Raw genomic sequence first — 17,820 nt, 5'->3', positions numbered from 1 at the left:
AACTTTCTTTGATATATAATATTTAATTGTGATTGTAATATTAGATAATAATTTTCCCATGATCACTTGTTATTTACCAAAAAAAGAAAAATACAGAGATCTAAAAATGTATTTAGACCAAGTATTATTGTGATAAATAAAAGTGTTGAAGAGAAAAATATCTATCATGACATAGAATAAGCTAAAAATGTACCTGTTTCGGGAAAGAAAATTAATTTTCAAAGTTGTTTCCATGTCAATAATTCATTCCAAATTAAGAAAAAAAAAGAAAATTTGATAACTTAGGTAATTACTTACTAATTAAAGAGGTAACACATTTTTTGATAAATATCGAAATGCAAATTATTGGTGTTTAATTTCAGCCTATAATGATTGAGGTTCAAACCTTTTTGATGTGAAAGTTTGAAACTGAATCACAAATGAGAGTTCGAATTTATGAAAATAATAGTTACTATCCTTAAATCCTACGTCAAATTTTTGCAAGCAAAATACATGAAAGAAAGTGCCTTAGCTTATAAGATACTCCAAAGTCGTAATTTGATTCTAATATTTGTTAGCTGATTTTATGCAAACAGCTTCTTCCAGTTGAAGGTTGCTCAGGCGAAAATCATTCGAGATAGATTTGATAATTTGTATATTTATATAACATAAAATATTAATATTTTATGTATTTATATTATATTTTATATAAAAATTATGTATTATAATTACACAAAAAACTTAAAATATAATTTTAATTTTTGTTAAATTTATATATAATTTATATTAAAATTTATATTCATTTTTTTCATATAATTTTTATATTATATTTTTAAATTGTTAGATTTAATACGAGGAAGTTGCCAAATGAACAGGGGACTTCAACACACAACACTTGCAGGTACAGTAGCAGAATTTTTCATTTTCAATCTTTCTCGAATCTCAACTTTGTTTTGTATTTGTTAGTAGCGATGGTGGCTGGGATAGTGGAATCGAACAAGTACTTGATCTGTCCGATTTAGTGGTCGGTAAGCCTCAAGCATTCAATCAATCTACAATCACTTCTTGACAATTTTTCTCCTTGAGTTTGTGCAACATGTATCTGGCTGAGAGCTTTGATACTAATAACCTTTTTCTTTTCTCGACTCTATTTCATTTAAGTTTAAGTTTTGTTAAATTGTTTTTAATCGAGATCATTGCATTTTCGATTTTCATTTTTGATGATTTAAGAAAAAGAATCATGAGCTTGAACATGTTTAAAGAGCTATAATCATGATTAAAGGGATGTCAAAGATTGATCTTTAGAATGAGTTTTAACATTCATATTAGGTAAATATATTAGGGTTAAAAAGAAAAAAGATGAATTGTAGAAAACACTTAAGGGTGAAGGGTTCAAAATATGCGCTTGGATCTCTTATTTATTTTTTATATGAGATATGGAATGATAACATAACTTAAGTAGGTGACAATTAATGAAAAATTCATGTGAAACTCGAAAATGGTCCATATAGATAAAGTGAGTTGGATTTAATAATTTTAAATAAATTTTAAATAAATTTGAAATAAATTGAATTTTGTAAAGTGACATATTCGTGAAACATTAATAAAAGTAGTTGGACAATCCATCTTCTTGAGCAAAAAAGTTCTGGTAGGAAAGAAACTCAGGGACGAGCCCATATTGTGGCAAAAAACTTAGACATCAATTCTTTTTAACAATAACGTGACAATCAAATGTGTACCAAATTAATCTTGTTAAATGAACATTTAGACATGACAGTGCCCTTGGCTGTTAATGCTGTTAAATGAACTACGTTTCACTTCAACAATAAAAGGAAAATACTACGAAAGATTAACAGTATTTATAGGTTTAGATCTAAGCACAACAGACATGGCTTTATTTCAGATTTTCAGTTAAAAATTCTGAGGCATTTCCGTATATATATATATATAAAAAAAAAAAAAAAAACTGTGCAAACAATCCAAATTCTGCTCAATTCCAAGATAATAAAAAGTTTCTGCAGTCCATGGTAAGTGTTCATGTTTTTTTTTTTCGATTTATGTCGGTAAATTCTGCAGCCATCCCATCAACCTAAAAAAAAAAAATTTTGTTGAGCATCAATAAAGGTTGTAAGCTAATAAAACGTTTTGATAAATAGTTGATGAATATGTTTGATTTTTGTTCATTTAATTTATTTATTAAATTTAACAAATAATCATGAATAATATTTTAATATTCATTAATTAAATAAACAAATTATAAATAAAACAAAACTCGTTCATGTTAAATTTGTTAGTGAAAGTTAATAAAATTTTTGACGAACAATTCGTGAATAAATTCGTGAATAATTCGTAAAAATGACTTGGATAACAGAGAAACTAAAAAAGATAATTCAGCCATGGCTTTTTCATGGTTTTACGGCAATACTTCACGATGAGAACAAAAAGATTCAACTTTTTATGGAATTAGTGCGTGAAGTTCAGTTTCACACGGTTTATTATAATAATTTTTTAGATTCTTTTGAATCAGAAACTTATCTATGGTCAATGAAAGCTCAAAAAATAAAAAAAAAATAATTGAGTTAAGCACAAAAAAATAAAAGAGCGTCTAAGTAGATGTTCCATTTTCAATTGTACTGTAATGCTTTCTAACTTGCACAAATACAATAGGAAAATTGCACTAAGTTCAAGCTAAAATAAAAAAGTAAAAGTTATAAATTTTCATATAATCAAACTAGTGCGTGAAGCTCAGTTTTGCATGGTTTTTTATAAAAAAATTTTATATTCTATTGAATTAGAAATTTATCTATGATCAATGAAAACTTAAAAATCAAGTGAAAATAATTAAGTTAAGCACAAAAAAAAAAAAGAGAGCGCTTAGGTAGATTGTTCCATCTTTAATTGCATTGTGATGCTATCTAGCTTGCACAAATATAGTAGTAAAATTGCACTAAGTTCAAGCTAAATATAAAGGTAAAAGTTATGAATTTTAATATAACCATTCTATTAGAAGCATTGATAAAAAAGAACAATACTATTCACCCGAAACATCTTAAAAACATGCAAAAACACATTTTTTTTTCCCTACAATGGTGTTAGCACAAACTTTCATTTCTAAAATTAGTAGTATGAAGCATAAGACATAAGAGGAAAAAAAAACTAAGTAATTTTTAATGAACAAAATTATTCATGATTATAAACAAAATCGTTCAAATTATTGAAACTATTAGATATCAAAACCATAGTCTTACAAGAGATCATATCAAAGAAACAGATGTTTCAAAGTCATCCTAGTTCCTTGTGATACATACTTTTCTATCAAAAAGGGAAAATTTGTGTATCATGTATGAGAAATGGAGTTTCAAGCTAGCTCAAATAAAATCATTGAAGAGGGAAACTTAGGGTATAACAACAACATTATAAATCTCTAGGTGAGAAAATAGCAATACCTCCAATTTAGCAGGGGCCACCTACAACAATGCAAACAAAGCCATTACAGTAAAAAATATCATCAACTTAACTATCCACAACTCAGATGCTTTATCCACCGGATGTCTTTTATATTTAATCAAATCTTTCAACTTATCAACAACAAATAGGAAGCCATTACCATCGATGTAGTAAAGATCACCAATCTTTAACCATCTATCTGAATCAAGAGTTGATGTTGTAGCTTTTATATTATTGAGATAACCTTACCATAACAGAACACTAACAATCAATAAAAGAGGAAAACACATTAACTAAACAAGAAAATTAAAAACACAAACAAAAAGGCTGGAGTGTTAGCAAGCTTATTAATTAAAAGGCTATGACTTTACAGGCTACAAACGTTAGACCTGTTTGATAACATCTCAACTTTTCTATCTTACTTGAAATCATTTGGGCAATTGGGAAATGTAACATAACACAACAACTCGAAACCAAAGCCTACTTCATAATTGCCATTTGCCAACTTGTTGTTCCCATTTAAATGTTCACTTGGCCCAATTCATAATTTTTACTAACCCAATTTAAAGCAAAGTGTAGCTATCTAAAGCTACCTAAAGAAAATTGGATTGCTGTTTCTATTTATCCTAAAGAAATACAAAAAAGGTAACTTTTAGTTATTCAAGAAAAAAATTTCACCTAAAAAGGTTTCCAAAAAACGCAACAAAAAATAATAAACACAACAAATCTCTAATCTGAGAAAGATCATCGAAAATCAAAAACCTAAAATTTTTAACTCGAAACAATAGCACCAAATCAAGTGTCACAAATTAAAATTTTAATGGAATATCGACTACGAAAATAACTAAATCAAAGCATGTAGAGAAAGAAAATAACTAAAAAGCAAATCCAAAACCTCACTAAAAGTGATATTAGGAAATTTTGAGATATGATGAATCTCAAAACTCAAATAAAAATCCAAATTCACTATAATGACTCTCAAATTGCAAAGAAATTTAACAATCGTGGAGAGTTCAAAACTAATAATTAAACCATCAACGATCTGTGCTGCCACCACGATAGTAGCTAATGATGTCTCGCCTTTCCGGGCGTTCACATTTTCTCTGGTGATTGAAGCTTTGCCGTTCCCATAATCTCTGGGATCCATGGTGGGTGACATACACATTTCTTTGAAATTCTCTAAAACTGACATCGGTTTCTTTGCATTTTTCACCTGAGATAAAAACCCACTAAAAAGTTAATTTTCAAAACCCAAAAATTAAAAAGAAAAATTGTTTTCAAATACATTTTATGCTGGCACATTTTATCATTTTGGAAATAGAGGCTTATCTTTAGAAGAAAATGATCTCTTATTACTAGAAAGAGATCCACTTCATCTTGTTGAAACCATGACTTTCTAGTTTTCTCTGGTTTTCTTTTTGTGCTAATTTTCTTGTTGAACAGAGGAGAAAAATCATGAAAAACCAACACAAAAAATCGTATACATAGTAACCTCAAAATCTTTTAGGATTCTTTTTATATATAGCAGTATAGATTCTACTTTTTAAGATAAAATTCAACTTTTTACTTTTGAATATTTGAATTTTTTTAGTTGATTTTCCAAGTTTGTTTTATAAAATTTGTAGACACCTAATTTGGTCCAGGCCCAGATCAATTGGGCTTGGTCCAAATGGGTAAGCTAATTTTGTATTTTTATTTTGTATCTTATTTATTTATTATTTATTATTTATTTATTTATTGCTATTATTATTATTCATTAATATATATTATTATTTATCTATTAATGTATATAAATTTTTATTATTAACTATTATCTATTATTTATCTATTAGTATATATATATTTATTATTTATCTTTTTTTTTTTGCTGGGATTAAAGGATATTGATCAAAAAGTGAGAATTTTACTGTGAATTTGGGATTCAATCAGAGTCTAGATTGGATTCAAAGATTGGATCCTAATCCAAGAGGGAATTGGGATTGATCAAAAACTCTTCTGATCAATCCCTATAAATAGATCCACAGAAATGAACGAAAACACACACTTAGAGAGAAAATGAAAGCTAAAAAGGTTCAGGTGTATTAGATATAGCTTTAGGAATTTGTGCAAAATTTTTTAGAATTTTTGAAGTTTTTTTTTTGGAAAATTTTTAGAAAATTTTCAGAATCCGATGAAATTTTTTGGCAAATCTTGAATTTTTCGATGAGTTTTCCGGCCAACTTTGAAGTTTTCGATGTTATTTTTCAAAATTCGATGGAAATTCAACTGGATTCTGGGTTGTGTTCTTCAGGTAAAGAGAAGAAGGATAAAAATGAGGGGAAGAAAGAGAATGAAGGGAGGTAGTCTGCGGAGGAAACAGAAGTTAGAGCCTTTTATAGTGTCGAAAAATGACGTCATTTTATGCTTAAGAAAACCCCAGGATCCGCGCGTTTTCAATCGGACGACCCGACCCGTAGCGCCAACCCGCTTTTGACCCAGGTTCGACCCATGCCTCTGCCGACCTTTTCAGTCGAGCCAAGCCACCAAGCCGCATCATCCCAGCCATGATTTCTGTCTCGAGCTGAGCCGTTCTAAAGGTTTTTTTTATTATTATTATTATTTATTTTATTATTATTATTTATTGATTAGATTAGAATTATTTAGTATTTCTTATTTTATTTTTATTTTATTTTATTTTTAAATGATTTTTTTAAATAAAATTCCAAAAAAAATATTTTTGAGAAAAAGTTGAAAGTATCAATATTCCTTGAAAATAAGTTTTTTAAAAAATATTTTTGAAAAAAAGTTTAAAGTATCAATTTTCCTTTAAAATAAATTTTTTAAAAAATATTTTTGAGAAAAAGTTGAAAGTATCAATTTTCCTTTAAAATAAGTTTTCTAAAAAAAAATTTTCAAGGAAAAGTTGAAAGTATCAATTTTTTTGAAAATAATTTTCTAAAAAAGGGTTTTTTGGAGAAAAAGTTGAAAGTATCAATTTTTCTTGTACAAAAACAATGAGTTTTTGAAGAGAAAATGATTTATATCTAAAGTTGAATCATTATTCTTTTTTTTTTCATTTTATTTCTTTTCCTTTTTGAATTTTTATTAATGTTAAATAATCCGATGATAGAGTCTCTGCAAGTAAAATAGTAGTTTCCTTGCATACTCTTGAGGTGATGGGATTTTCTCAATTTTTTGCTAACAGTATTAGAGTCAATTGAGAATAATTTTCAATAATTAACTACTTGGTAAATTTTTAAGGCTTATTGGATAACACAAAATTAAGCTGGTACCATCTTTCGATGGGCGTTGTGAAAGTGCTATAACCTTCCTCACACGTAATCGTACTCCCGAACCTTGTTCCGGTTAGTAGACCTGAACCTATTTTTTTAGGGACCCTTAGGCTTAGGTGTTTCTTAAAATGATAAATTTCTTAAGTGGCCAATTACACCTAGATAAAAAAGATTGGTGGCAACTCTTTCAAGTCAATATCTAGCAATAAATCCCCTGATCTATTCATTATGATAATTTGACGAATCCACTGGGAACGTCTGAAAGTCAGGCCAGCAAATAAATTTGTGTTATCCAAAAGCCTAATAAAATTGAACCTTTTGTATAAATTTTTTATTTATTCATGTTTATTTACTTTATTAGTTATGTCATTCATATGCATATGTATAACATGAGCTCTATACCCGAGCTTCATCCCTCTAAAAGGGAGTAAAGTACCTATTGCTTTCATGAGATTTAATGCCTCTGTAGTGGCTAACGGAATACTCCCACTCAAATTGAACCTTTTTTGCTTGTAGCCTATAATGGGTGAGGATTAGAGTGCCTTGCTAGTCTGTGATGGATAATTATGTAAGGAGCAATTTGAAAACCTTTAGACTTTAACCTCAAACCACATATAGTGAACCTTAAGAGTGCCTAACCTATAGATAGAGCCATCATCCTTCCCTTTTAGAATTGACCAAAAGCATAGGGTTAATTCCTTTTATTCTGTGTGATGTTTTAATTTACTTAGTTATTTATTTATTCTTTTTTTTTGGCATACTAACCTTTTCTCTCATTCTTTTGCATTGGTTCATGCTCATATCATAAAGTTGTATAAAAAATATTTGCTTGAAAGACGATCTTCAACAAAAAGTTTTTTATGGACTCCACAGAACGATTAGTTTGCTCTTCATCTGTATTAGCTCCTTGTGAGCTACCCAATGAAGTAAAAATCCAATAAAAAAAAGATGCAACTAAAGATGACCAATCAACTATGATTCTACCATGTCTCAAGAAATATCTATCCTTAAATAAAATAATCTAAAAAAATTGGTTGATATATGGAAGAAGATGAGCCCAACTAGACAAGAGAAGTTTTATCAGAGACACGAGCATATAGCACACCTTCTCACAGTAGTTATCGATGATCAATTAATCAGAGCTACAGCGTAATTCTTGGATCTAGCATACAAGTGTTTCATCTTCAATGAAGTTGATATGACACCAACCATCGAAGAATATTCAATTTTGTTGGGTTTGCACCTCAAGGCTCCTGATAAAATATATGTAAAAAAACACAAGTTAGGATTTCGTAAAGATTTAGCTCGACTCATGGGGATAGACAAAAAAGTTGTTGATTCTTATACAAAGAAGAAACAAGAACAGGTTTGCCTACCTTGGAGTTCTTTCAGGAGTTTCTAGTGCAACATACCAATGAAGAATAGGGGCTAGATGTATTTACCTTAGCTATATACGGAATGATGATATTTTTAAAGGTTTTGGGTTATATTGAAATAGTGGTGGTTGATTTCTTCGAGAGTGTGATCAATGGTTGTAACCCTTCAACGGTAATATTAACAGAGACTATTAGATCATTGAGTTACTGTCGATGAAATAGAGGGCGTTTTATAGGCTGCATACAGTTATTATACTTATAGATGAAAAGCCACTTCGAATGGAGAAAAGTTACTTTCTCGAAGCTTTATGTCCGCAATCAAGCTTCGATCAAAGAATTCTGTGAAAGTAGGTGGTCAAAACAAAAGTAAAAAAAAGAGTGGATAGTTTTCTTATAATAACTGACAAGTGCCAAAGTAAGGTGGTTGGTCGCATAGATGAATCATGAACCTATGTTATATCAGTGTGGAGATAATACTATGGTCCCATTTTTAGGTTTATGAGGGGCAACAAGTTATGCGCCACTTCTAGTAAGAAGATAGTTTGGGGTAGAACAGTTCATTTCTATGACCCACGGGCTTCATCAATCAGATTTTTCTTACAGTGAGTCAAAAGCATTTCAAAGGATGAATGAAGTGATTAAAGCATGAAAAAATTCTCGTAGAGTGAGTCCTGGACCATTCACTGATAAAGTCACTCTAGAGTATTTACTTTGGAGAGCAAGATAAAGATAAAAAATGGTATTCACTTATGAAAGCTTTCAACTGCCAACAAAAGAAAAGCTTGAAGAGACACCATCAGAATTATAGCTTGTGATAAAAAAATTTGAGTCTGAAAAAAATAAGTTAAAACAAGAAATCCAGAAGCTTCGAGATGAAAAAGATCAGTGGAAAAATAGAGCTGAAAGACATGAAGCTAGAGTTTGCAAGATTGCTAGAGAACGTGATACAGCTATTGAAGACCTAACGAGCTACACCAAGAACATAAGAGGTTATGTGTGAGAGAAAAGGCCAAAGAGATAATAATTATTGAGCTGACTGAAGAGAATGCAAGATTGAAACAAGAATATACTGAATTGAAAAAAGAAAGTACCTAAGTATAGACAGAGAATAACATGTTGAATAACTCTCTAAGCAAGTTGAGACAAAAGTTGAATGAACAAAAAGACCATATTGCTGCATTGGTTAGAGAGCATAGAGAGTTATCATACCAAGTCTGGTGTGATAAAAGAGAGAACTTAGAAAGATAGAAATACATTGAGCACCTAACGATCCAAATTTGTAAAGGAGTATGCAAAGTAAGAGAGATGGTAGAAGAGACAGAGGCATTGAAACAAGTGGTGGCCCCAGTAAGAGTACATGGGTAGCATCTATTGAACTTCATCGAAGAAGCCAGAGCCTAGTATGAGCAGATCAAACAATTTTATGGTTATAACTCTAGGATGATAAACTCAATGTAAATAAAAGTTTTTTGGAATAAATGTAATCTTCTAGTTAAGCACAGTCTTAAGGTAAATATTTTTTGCATACATGCATTTTCATTCATTGCATTTTCACTTATTACACCTAACAAAATAACCATGAGATAGTCATATAAATTTATTAATTCTAAGATATGGTATTCAAGGTTCAAGGATAGCTCCATCTAGCGAGAACCCTATCCATTGATATAACACAATAGTTAAAGCCAGACAAATAGAGCAAAAAAACTCTCACAAATTTGAAAAACTAGAAAAAGCATAGAAAAAGATTAAGAATGAGTTGAGCAATATTCTAGATGATTTCAATAAGCTAAACAAAGGAAAAGAAAAAGAAAAAAATACAAGCCAACAAGGCCTTCCATCATAAAAAATGGTCGACCCTTTGTATCCTTCAAGTTTTGGTCCACAACAAGCTTAGCCCACATAAGATATTTCACCACAACAGTTCACATATCCAGTATATCTCGAAATACCATCAGCTTCGAATCCAGGGTATTACCATAGCTATGTAAATCCTATATTTATTGAAAAGGTAATAGAACCGATTCAAGTTCTTAATTTAGATGACTTGAAAGAGAAAAAGAAAGAAAAAGCAAAGGCAGTAGAGTCTCAAGAAGATTCAAAGATTAGTATGCTTGAACAAAGATTACAGGTCGTAAAAGAGATTGGATTTTATGGTTCTGTTGATGCTGTTGGGCTGTGTTTAGTCCCTGATATAGTCATTCCACCAAAATTTAAAGTATCAGAATTTAAAAAATATGATAGTAAGAAGTACCTAAAAATTCATATCACCATGTACTGTCGGAAAATGGCAGTCTATGCCCATAATGAAAAACTATTAATGCATATTTTTCAAGACAACCTTACAGGCTCTGCTGCCAGGTGGTATGTCCAACTGGACAGAACTCGCATTCGTTCTTGGAGCGATATGGCTCATAATATCATTAGTCAATATCGACATATTATGGATCTGGCTCCTGACCGTTTGTTTTTACAGAACCTGAAGAAAAAAGCAAATGAGTCTTTTAAAAAATATACCCAGAGATGGAAGGATATAGCTTCTCAAGTACAACCCCCTCTAATTGAAAAAGAGACTACAGTGCTGTTTGTCAGTACTTTGAAATCTCTCTATTATAAAAAGATGATAGGAAATGCAATCAAAAATTTTACTGATATGGTAATTTTAAGAGAAATTATTAAGAGTGCCATCAAGAATGATAAGCTAGAAAAAGGTGAAGCATCCATTAACAAGGCTCCAAAGAAGAAAGAGACTGAAGTTCAAACTATGAGCTTTGATAGGCAACAATTCAGGGGTTATCAGCCTTACCCATTACAAGGATATCCCCATATTATCCTGATGTGAATAACATCTCTCTTTATCCATACCAACCCATCCCACAGCCATCTTACCCTCAAACATATCAACCTTCCTTCAGACTTCAGAATGTCACATACAATCCTAACACCCAACCTACCTCAAGACTTTAGACCCGTCCAGCCATTTCAATGAGAGGTTTTTAGGAGCAACAAATCACTCATGAAAAGCCTGTATTTGACCCAATCTCTATGACTTATATAGAGTTATATTGTGAGCTTTACAACAGTCATCTAATTACTCCTAGTAAATTAGAGCCTCTCAAGCCACTTTACCCTAAGTGATATGATCCCACAGTCTATTGTGACTATCACTATGAGATCTTTGATCACTCCACTGAAAATTATACTACCTTAAAACATAAAGTGCAATGACTGATCAAGGATGGAATGATTAGTTTTGATAAAGAGAGATAACTGCACCAAATATTAGTGGTAATCTTTTGCCTAATCACAATGTGAATGCTCTGAGTATTGAAAATGAGTGCTATCTAAAAAGAAAAGTGACAGATATTAAAATACCTCTTGGTCAACTATTTGATATTTTATAGAAAGCTGACATGATACAACCAGTGAGTCTGCGCAGCTATCATAGAGTATATATAGCAGGCACTAGTTGAAAATATCATAATGGGACAGATGATCACTTTATTAAAATTTATGAGTAATTTTCCCAAGAGGTGTAAAAGCTCTTAGATTTATACTAGTTAAAAGTCTATGAAGAGGGAAAAGTTTCAAAAAGTGTTAAAGTATCTATGACAGATAAACCTACAAAGCTATTTCCAAGTTGGTGATGATTTATTGTAGGAATAAGCCAAAGTTAATCCTAGATAAACTCATTCCTAGGCTGGTAACTTTTAAAGTTTTGACTCCATTCTCATATAAGGATGATAAAGCTGTATCCTAGAAATATGGCTGCGATACAGTAGTTTAGGGGCAAGAAGAGAATGTCTCTAAAGCTGACGCCTCTAATATAACTAGTGTAGGAGGTATTACTCAAAGTGAAAGATGCTACACTCCAAAAATATTAGAGAAGACTAGAGGAGAGAAAACTAAGGTAGGAGAAGGACAAAATAACCCTAAAGTGGAACCTGAGAAAGATCACCTAAAGATGGGGTCAAAAAAAAGGCTTGTGAATTTTTAAAGTTGGTAAAACATAATGAATATTTAGTTGTTGAATAGTTAAATAAAGTACCAGCACGAATCTTATTATTATCACTACTATTGAATTCGAAACCACATCAAAATACTCTACTGAAAGTATTGAACCAAGCATATGTGGCACATAATGTATCTGTTGAACATGTGAACGCCTTGGCTAAAAATTTAGTCATGCCAAATTATATTTCATTCAGTGATGATGAGATTCTTTCACAGGAAAGAGGAAGTACCAAGGCTCTGCATATCACAGTCAAATGTAAAAGCTATATCATGGCTAAAGTTTTTATTGATAATGACTCCGCTATCAATGTCATGCCTATGTCAACTTTGACAAGGCTACCTATTGACTATTTTTATGTGAAAGACAGTCAAATAATAGTGCAAGCTTTTGATGGGATCAGAAGGGAAGTCCTAGGACATATCAAGATGTTCATATAAATTGGACCATGTACTTTTAATGTGAAATTTCAAGTAACGAATATCTCTTTATCTTATAGCTATCTACTAAGAAGGCCATGAATTCATATAGTAGGGGCTGTTCCTTTTACTCTTCACTAAAAAATTAAGTTCAATATAGAAGGCCAGTTAATGGTAGTGTTTGGGGAAAAAGACATGCTAGTAACCCAACCTTTCAATGTCTCGTATGTGAAAGCTGTTGAATAAGTGGAAGAGTGTTCCTATCGATCTTTTGAACTGATCAACTCTGTGGGTGAAGGATTTAAAAATTAACTTTTTTCAAATATAGTGATGAGCCAAATCATCAATAAGGGCTAGTATCTAGGAATAGGACTGGGCAAGAACTTATAGGGAATAAAAAGACCCCCAACGGTGGTGGACAATAGGGAAAGGCTAGGCTTAGGGTATGAAATAGCAGAATAGGAAATCAAGAGAAGGCCAACAAGTAAAACAGCAAGACTAATGATTTCTCACACATGTACAAAACTTTCAGAGCTGAAAGATTCATGTACCCAGATACAGGAAAAAGTATGGAAAAAGCTTTTACCCAGTTAACCATCCATGCTATTGAAGATGAAGTAGGACTTAATCAAAAAGGGTGAGTCCACCTTTGTCCGTCAGATTATGAGTTGAACAATTGGAGTGCCATTGAAATACCTTTGACCTTTAAAACTAATTCGATGTAATTATAAAGATGAAGATAATTATGATAACAATCAAGAGATTAGTTTTGATAATTCAATTAACACTGATGAACTTGATAATGAAGAGAATTCTGAGAAATATGTTATACCTCCGGACCTAATGAGATTGATTGAATAAAAAAAAAATCAATTGATCAATTGAGCATCATCAGGAGATAGTTACTTAGTGAATCTAAGAGATAAAGAGAATAAAAAAGATGTCAAAATTGGCACTTCACTTTCATTAAGAGATAGACAATGTTTGACATATCTACTTTAAAAATTTATAGATATGTTTGTTTGGTTTTACCAAGATATGTCAGGGCTGAGCACGGAGATAGTAGAGCACAGATTGTCCCTAAAGCAAAAACTGAGGTGAATAAAGCCTGAAATGCTACTAAAGATCAAAGAAAAGGTGAAAAAATAGTTTGATGTAGATTTTCTATAAATGGCTAAGTATCTAGAGTGGGTAGCTAATATAGTACCTGTTTCTTAAGAAAGATAGAAAGGTATAAATATGTGTAGACTATCGTGATTTGAATAGGACTAGCCCAAAGGATAACTTTTTTTTACCTCATATTGACACACTAGTAGATAACACAGTTAGGCATTCAATTTTCTCCTTTATGGATGGGTTCTCAGGGTATAATCAGATAAAAATGATTACAGATGATATAAAAAAAACTACTTTCATGGCTATGTGAGGAACCTTTTGTTATAAAATCATACCTTTTGGGTTAAAGAATGCTGGGGTAACATACCAAAGGCTCATGATGACGCTCTTCCATGACATGATGCACAAAGATATTGAGGTGTATATGGATGATATGATTATAAAATCTTATGAAGATGAAGATTCTATCACCAACCTCAAAAAGTTATTTGAGAGATTGAAAAGGTTTCAACTCAAGTTAAACCCAGCCAAGTGCATATTTAGGGTAAAGTCAGGGAAGTTACTAGGCTTTGTGGTCAGTGAAAGAAGGATTGAAGTTGATCCAGACAAGATACGGGCCATTCAAAATTTATCACCTCCGAGTACACTAAAAAAAGTTTAAGGTTTTCTGAGAAGATTGAATTTCATTTCTTGACTCATCTCTTAGCTTACCTACAAATGTGATCTCATATTTAAGCTTCTCCGTAAAAATAATCTTGAAGAATAGAATGAGGAATACCAAGTGACTTTTGATAAAATTAAGCAATACTTGTCAAATCATTCAGTGTTGGTTTCACTTGTTTTAGGAAAACCTTTAATTTTATACTTAACAGTCTGTAAGAATTCAATGGGTGTGTGCTGAAACAGCAAGATAACTCTAACTGAAATGAGAGAGCTATTTACTATCTGAGTAAAAAATTCACAGAATATGAATTCACGTATTTCTCATTGGAGAAAGTATGTTGTGCATTAGCATGGATTACCAAAAAACTCAGACAGTATATGCTCTATCATACCACATGACTCATAGCAAAATTGGATCTAATTAAATACATCTTCAAGAAGCCTTTTTTATTTGAAAGAATTGCTAGATGGCAAGTAATACTCTCGAAATATGACATTATATATGTAAGCCAAAAAATAATAAAATGGAGTGCTATAGCTGAGTTCCTTGCAGATTGTGCTACTAAAGAATATGAACCAATAAGATTGAAATTTTTTTATGAAGATCTAATGACTATTTTCCAATTAAAGAAAGGGAAGCATGAAGAAAAGTGTTGGAGAATGTATTTTAATGGAGCTGCTAATGCCTTGAGACATGAAATTTGAGCAATTCTAATCTCTCCAAAAGAATAATACTACCCTATAATAGTGAGGTTAAATTTTAATTATACAAATAATATCACTGAATATGAGGTATGTGTCATGAGTTTACAAGCTACTATAGATAAAAGAGTGAAAGCATTAAAAGTGTTTGGGAACTCAACTCTAATTATATATAAGTTGAAAGAAGAATGGGAGACAAGAGATTCAAAACTCATTCTATATCATAAGTATATTTTAGAGTTAATAAAGTAATTTGAAAATATCCAGTTTGACCATTTACTTCGAGAGGAAAATCTTATTGTTGATGCCTTGGCTACTCTGGCTGTAATGATTCAAATTAATGACAATACTGACATTCAACCCATCAGGCTAGATGTTAAGGATATGTCAGCTCATTACTCTAATGTAAAAGAAGAGAAAAATGAAAAGCCCTGGTATTATGATATCTTATAGTATATTAAGGATCGGTAATACCCAGTTTAAGCAACAAAGAACGATTAAAGGGTCATCTAAAGATTAGCTATGAGCTTTTTCTTGGATGAAGATGTTTTGTACAAAAAAAGTCATGATCAAGTATTATTGAGATGCGTAAGTAAGGTTGAAGCAAGAAAAATCATTAAAGAGGTGCATGATAAAATATGTGAGGCACATGCCAGTGGACATATGATGGTGAGATAGATCATGAGAGTAAGATACTACTGGTTGATAATAGAGAGTGACTGCATTGACTATGCTCATAAATGTCATAAATGCTATATATATGCTGATAAGATCCATGATCCGTCATCTACTTTACATGTTTTAGCACCACCTTGGCCATTTTCAATATGAGGCATGGATGTCATTATCCTATCACCCCAAAAGCTTCTAATGGGCATAGGTTTATTTTTATGATGATAGATTACTTCACAAAATGGGTGAAGATAGCATCATATGTAAATGTAATACGATCTGTGATTTGTAAGTTCATAAAAGAGAGATCATATGTAGATATAAACTTTCAAAGAAGATTATTTCAGACAATGTCAAAAATTAAATAGTAAGATGATGCAAGAAATACGTGCTCAATATAAGATCAAGCATCATAACTCAGTACCATACCGTCCAAAAATGAATGAGGCAATTGAGGTGGCAAACAAGAATATAAAAAAAATTTTTGAAAAGATGACTGAGACCTATAATGATTGGCATGATAAGTTACCATTTGCACTGCATGCATATCGAACATCAGTGTGCACCTCTACCGGAGCAACTTCATTTTCTTTGGTTTATGGGATGAAAACTGTACTACTAGTGAAAGTGGAGATCCCATCCTTGAGGGTTCTAAAAGAAGTTGAATTGAAAGAAGCTGAATGGATTCGAGAATGCTATGAACAGTTAAATTTCATAGGAGAAAAAAGATTGACTGCATTGTGCCATGGTCAACTATATCAAAAAAAAATGATGAAAGCTCATGACAAAAAAGTTTGACCCTATTGCTTTCAAGAAAGAGAGTTGGTCTTGAAGATAATCCTTCCAACCCAGTACGATAATAGAGAAAAAAATACTCTGAATTGAGAAAGGTCGTATGTGGTGAAATGAACTTTCTCAGATGAAACACTGATACTGACTGAGATGGATGGAAATTATTTATCCCATCCTATAAATTCTAATGTTGTGAACAAATACTATGCTTAAAAGAAAAAGGAAAAAAAAAAAGAAAAAAAAGGGAATGAAAAAAGAAGAATCAAGACGAAAATCCTAAAATGATGGTTTAAGTCATAGGGGGTTTATCTAAGTTGAAAACTTGAAAAAGTAGCTTAGATAAGGAGAATACAGCATCAAATCTAAAAATTCATTGGCAAGGAGGCTAACAAATTTGAAGAAGTTCTAAATTGTTAAGTGCATCAAATGATTAGGTTTTCAGAAGAACCTTGAGATGTGTTATCATGATTGTCCGATTGTTCATTTTTTAGCATTGTCTCCCTATGCCTATTTTTGTAATTCTTTCTTGGCCAAAGTTTACCAACATTTTTGCTAATAAAAGACATTCTATTTCATTTTTTGTGTTCCTCTTCTGTTGACTATTTTTCAACCATTCTTATTCTTTTCTTCTTAATACCCTACAATGGAATAAATGTGCAAATGCATTATTACTTTTTGAGTTTGAAATAATGATTGATAAATAAATAATGGCATGAAAGATTTTTACATTACATTGAAGAAGTCAAGAGTGATAAAGGTAGAATCGAGATGTTCAGTTCCTGATAAGGACATCAAATTTGAAAAAAGATTTTCTTATAGAAAGAATGTGAGAACTAAATGAAAGAGATGATTGAGAGTTACACCGGTTCGATCTTAGAAGAATAACGTAACTTGATCTTTGAAGAGTCAAGGGTTCGAGGCCTAAGAAAAAATCTCAAAAAACTTGAGTACCATAATTGAATAGGAATTAATTAGCCAACATTTGCATAGCATGCATTGAATTTCACACGCATTACATAGCATATACTACATTCAAGAAAATATAGTGCATAAATTTAAGAAGCAAGGGCATTCCAAAATCTCACATAGAGAAGACAGATGTGAAGCCATTTTCAAATTTGAGAAAAAGCTTGTCAAGTAAGTTTCTAATCCTAGTAAGTTTCTAATCCTTGAAATAGGATATCTCTTGGTATCAGGATTGATTTGTAAGACCTTTGGGCATAATCTTCTGAAATTTCCTCATACACGATTTTTAACTCTTTCAGACATGATTGTCAAGGAGCATTTACTTTCAAAGTTGTGATGCCTCTGTTTAGATGAGCTTTGTTTATTTTTTAAAGTTGTTGAGCCTCTGTTTAGAGGAGCTTTGT

The sequence above is a fragment of the Durio zibethinus genome, chromosome 19 (genome assembly GCF_047325235.1).
Source record: "Durio zibethinus cultivar Kanyao isolate XHJ-2024 chromosome 19, ASM4732523v1, whole genome shotgun sequence".
In the NCBI taxonomy this organism is placed as follows: domain Eukaryota; kingdom Viridiplantae; phylum Streptophyta; class Magnoliopsida; order Malvales; family Malvaceae; genus Durio; species Durio zibethinus.
The sequence above is the reverse complement of the archived record's forward strand: the minus strand, read 5'-3'. Positions refer to the sequence as shown.